This window comes from Phyllobates terribilis, unplaced genomic scaffold (assembly GCF_046119375.1).
Source record: "Phyllobates terribilis strain yellow unplaced genomic scaffold, ASM4611937v1 Scaffold_11__3_contigs__length_659146591, whole genome shotgun sequence".
NCBI classification, from domain to species: domain Eukaryota; kingdom Metazoa; phylum Chordata; class Amphibia; order Anura; family Dendrobatidae; genus Phyllobates; species Phyllobates terribilis.
This window is the reverse complement of record NW_027362771.1, coordinates 624,271,671-624,276,487: the sequence shown is the minus strand read 5'-3', so window position 1 is coordinate 624,276,487 and position 4,817 is coordinate 624,271,671. Positions and strand designations below refer to the sequence as shown.

The following is a 4,817-nucleotide window of genomic DNA, read 5'->3' as shown; positions in this document are numbered from 1 at the left end:
AAGGTCGGCTGCCCACCAGACTTCCTCTGTCCCCTCCTCCCTTCAAACTTTTCTGTCCTCTCCAGACTCCAGTCTCTTCTGTCACCTCTAGACTCCTCTGTTCTTCTGCAGACTCCAGAGTCTTCTCACAACTCCTCTTTTCCCCCACACACCCCATGTCCCCTCCAGACTCCTCTGTCCCCTCCAGACTCCTCTGTCCCCTCCAGACTCTTCTGTTCCTCTGCAGACTCCGGTGTCTTCTCACGACTCCTCTTTTCCCCCCACACACCCCATGTCCCCTCCAGACTCCTTTGTCCCCTCCAGTCTCTTTTGTCCCCTCCAGACTCCTCTATTCTTCTGCAGACTCCGGTGTCTTCTCACGACTCCTCTTTTCCCCCCACACACTCCATGTCCCCTCCAGACTCCTATATCCCCTCCAGACTGCTCTGTTCCCTCCAGACTCCTTTATCCCCGCCAATCTCCTTTGTCTCCTCTACACTTCTTTGTCCTTCTACAGACTTACCTATCCTCTCAAGACTCCGCTTTTCTATCCAGACACCCCATATGCCTTCTAGACTTCCAATGTCCCTTCCAGACTGCTCTGTTCTCTCCAGACTACTTTTGTCCCCTCCAGACTCCATTTTCCTTGTGTAGACTCTTCTGTCACCTCTAGACTCCTATGTAATCTCTCCAAACTTCTATGTTCCCTCTGAACTCTTCCCTTCCAAACTCTTTTGTCCTGTACAGACATCTCTGTCCCCTTAAGACTTCTCCTCTGTCCCCTCCAGACTCCTTTGTCTTTCTGCAGACTTCTCTCTCCCCTTCATACTTGCTTGTCCCCTCCAGACTTCTCTGTCTCCCCCAAACTCCTCTATCCCCTCCAGACTTCTCTGTTTCCCCCAAACTCCTCTATCCCCTCCAGACTTCTCTGTCTCTCCCAAACTCCTCTATCCCCTCCAGACTTCTCTGTCTCCCCCAAACTCCTCTATCCCCTCCAGACTTCTTCTGTCCCCTTCAGATTCCTTCGTCCTTCTGTAGACTCTTGTCACCTCCAGACTCTTCTGTCCTCTCTCCAAACTTCTATGTTCCCTCTGGACTCTTCCCTTCCAAACTCTTTTGTCCTGTACAGACATCTCTGTCCCCTTAAGAGTTCTCCTCTGTCCTCCTCCACACTTCTTTGTCTTTCTGCAGACTCCTCTGTCCCTTACAAACTCTCCTGTCCCCGCCAAACCCTTCTGTCCCCACCAAACCCTTCTGTCCCCTCCAAACCCTTCTGTCCTCTCCAAACCCTTCTGTCCCCTCCAAACCCTTCTGTCCTCTCCAGACTCTATTGTCCCCTCCAAACTTTCCTGTCTTCTCCATACCATTCTGTCTTCTCCAGGCTCCTCTTTCAACTCCAGACACTAAAAAAAGATACCATAGCTATAGCGAAGCACTGACAACAGTCTGGAATGGCTGCTGTGAGGAAGCTGATGTAAGCTAGGAACTTGTGGATCCAGGTAGAGTATGAGTACATGGTGAGGTCTCAGGAAGAAGTCAAGGGCTTGTGATTCTGAAGAGATGCGGTAGCCCGGAGGCGGCATCACTAGTCATGTTAAGGAAGGTGCCAATACTGCTGATTCTCTAGTTTATGTTTTTGGTTGAATACACAGTGTTTGTGCCCGCTGTTGGGCATATACGTTCACAGATATGCACCCAACAATGGTCACCATCAGAATAGATATCTAGGTATCCATCCACCATAGGGACCCATTGTAAGAAATAGTCATGGACTTAAGCAGTTTGGACCTCCAGTTGGTCAAGACTAGAGATGAGCGACCATGTTCGAAAAACGTTCATCAATTTCAAATTCGGCACGAACGTTACACATTCGGATTCGTGATCGGACCCCCGAGCGTTTTTACTTAAAATTGGCAAAAATTAGTAAAAGTGCGGGAAATGATTGCATTTTCACTACAGTATTTTCAGCACTTTGGCTAGGATAGTGGAGCTGTATGATGAGCGGGGGGACGTGTTTGATGAGGGGAGGGGGTGGGGAGAGGTCAATATGTGTGCAAATTGCGGCTAGCCAATCAGGACGCAGGAATCATCCACAATGTCCAGACACAAGGGCTTGTGATAGTTATCTAGGCGGTTGCTTCTAAGTCAGATAGTTTAGGTAGCTAGTGTCTTGTGTGTGTTACGGATCCGGGTGGTGGAACCTCCGAGTTGCGGTGCAAGGAGGGGCCAGAGGGGTGTGACTAAGTATCAACTCGGTCCAACCAAGGTCGCACGGTGGCTCAGTCGACTCCGTGAATCAGGGAGGAACCGAGCAGAGGGAAAACGTGCCACTCTGGGACCAACCTTGTATGAGAGCAGGTGACTCCCACGGGTCAGAAGGCAGGGACTGACCGGTACAGCAGATGAGCTTCGGCTGGCAGGCTGACGGGTGGTCCGGGTAGACAAGCAGGCTGATTAGGCAGATAGTCAGGCGAGTGTTCCGGGTAGGCAAGCTGGCAGCACAACAGGTAGCTGGCTGGGGCTTCCAGGTAAGCGGGCAGGCGGGCACGACAGGTAACAAGCAGGTGCTTCCAGGTAAGCGGGCTGGCAGTCACGGCAGGTAACAGGCAGGTGCTTCCAGGTAGGCGTGCTGGCAGGCACAGCAGGTAACAGGCAGGTGCTTCTGACGCGCCCCCTGGGCCAGTGTTGTTTGGGGGATACCCGGAGCCGGATCAGATGGGGGTTGTAGTCTCCGAGTGGCGGTGACCCGGTCCGTGCCCAGGGTGTCAAGCTCAGTGTGTGGCAGTCCTACAGATGTTACTGGATGTTCTTTAGTGTCGACTACGCCACCCGTTGATTTGCGGTCACTGCGGCCGCCGCTGCAGCAGGGTCCGCTGAGGCTGGTGGTGTGTGTGCAGCTTCGGGTAGTATAACCCCCAACGGGAGGGGTATAGCCTCAGGGGGTCAGTTGTAGAGGGTGGTGGTTGTGGTGGTGCAGTGAGGGTGGTAATAAGACTCAGAGTCGGGCTGTGCAGTTCAGGGTCTTTACTTACTGCTGTTGTTCTGGTCACTCCGGCCTTGAGTGACCGCCCGAGCCGTGCTGCGTCCACCAGGTCCTGGACTCGGCCAACCCCCAGGTGATTCTGGAGCGTGGTCCTGAGCTCCCTTTCTGACTTGTCCTTCTCTCTGGCCTTCCCCACCAGGGATCCACCTAAGTCCGGCTCCCTCGGGCCTCTTGTTGGTAAAACCCTTGTCTCTGGGTTCCCGGACCCTATTCACGGTTTGCCTTCCGGGTGGATTTAGTGGGTGGTCGTGGCAGATCCTGCCCACGACCTCCGGTCTCTGGCTAAGGATTAGGGCCCTCCACCAGCTTGGGATCCGGTACCCTTGTGCCAACTCTTTACCCTCTGGTCTAATTTTGGGTTCTTGGAGTTCCCTCTTCTCCCCCTCTGGGTCCTTCTTTCTCCTCTCTCTCTCTCTTGGCCTTGGAGCTGGCTGAGCTGCTCTGCTTGTCTGACTCAACTCTGACAGACTGACCAAACCTCTACAAAAGACCCTGTTCTAAGATGGTTCCCACCTTATATACTCCCTCTATGTGTGAGCTCAGGTGACCAGCACCCAATGAGCTCCTAGCTTTACCCAGACTGCTCCCCCTATCTGCCCCTACACTACTGGGATGTTCCACCCCCCTCCCACTCCAGCCAGGGACAGACACTGTCGTACCTGCACATTTCTCTAGTGGGAGTACCATTGGTCTGTCCCCCGGAAATGGGATGTGTGTAGTGCATGCAGCCTACTGAGCTCAGTTCCACACTCCATCCTTACCCGGGAGTGGAATATCACACCTCTGGGTTGAGGTGTAATACCCCTGTAGCAGCCGAATCCTCAGGGTGCTACATTCCCCCCTGGTAAATCACAGCACGCCCTCGGGCTGTAAGATAAAAACATCCAAAACATACAATTATTTTTCATAAACATCAACATATAAACATATAAAACATCATATATATATCAGCAATAAAACGTTTTCATAAATAACATTCTTGTAAACATTCCTGTCTCTGGTTCCTCCGGTCACGGTGCAACTTGTGACCGGGTAAAGTGCGACAGTCTCTTTAAGAAAAACAACAGTTTCCTATAAAACCGGTAGGGGGCGCCTTAGGAAGCGCAACTATATACAAGGGGAATATGGCCGCTCTCAGTCCTCGGCCAGGTAATGGGAATAGGGACACACGGGTTAACAGTTCACACTTTGTCCCAACGGGGAACATATTTTAAATTAGTAACAGTTCTTGGTACCCCGACGGGCAACTTTATACAGTCTCTCTCTACCGTACTTCAACGACGGCGTCCTCCTGCTCTTTCTTGTTGGTTGGTTTCAGTTTCAGACCCGTCCGGGTCCTCTTGCTCCTCCTCACACCGCAGCTCCTCCTCCGTCAGGCGATGCACATGGAGGGCGTAGGGTCCTTTGGCACACTTGTGCCGGGTGAAGGTGACCTCGTCCCCTACATACAGGTCACGACCTCTGTGTCCCTCCGGCAGATGGGACTCCACGTCTCTTCTGGTCACAAAGACGTCGCCGGGGGTGTGATGGTCTCTTATGAAGCCCCACCCATGCTGCAGGTTGAATTTAATCACAGTCCCGGTGGTACGGGGACCATGAGCTGCACGGGGGTTCCTCCTGGTCCGGCTCTTCTGCCCTGCGCTTTGTTCTTGCAGCCGCTGCTCTCGAACCCGCCTCTCTCTCCGTTATCGCTCGAAGTCTGCCAACTGCTGGCGGCAGCACTCCACTCGCTCTGCTGTGGCTGCCCGCGTTTCTTGAGTGAACCCCATGAGATCTCCTCCGGTGGGGTTCCACT

The 4,817-nt window shown here is 53.0% G+C and overlaps 1 protein-coding gene across 1 annotated transcript in view; it reads right to left on the bottom strand.

Annotated features, from left to right (window-relative positions):
* The window catches only part of LOC141167149 (uncharacterized), a 1,037,600-nt gene that overhangs the window by 404,858 nt on the left and 627,925 nt on the right, over positions 1–4,817 (bottom strand). The gene's annotated exons all lie outside the window — the stretch shown is intronic.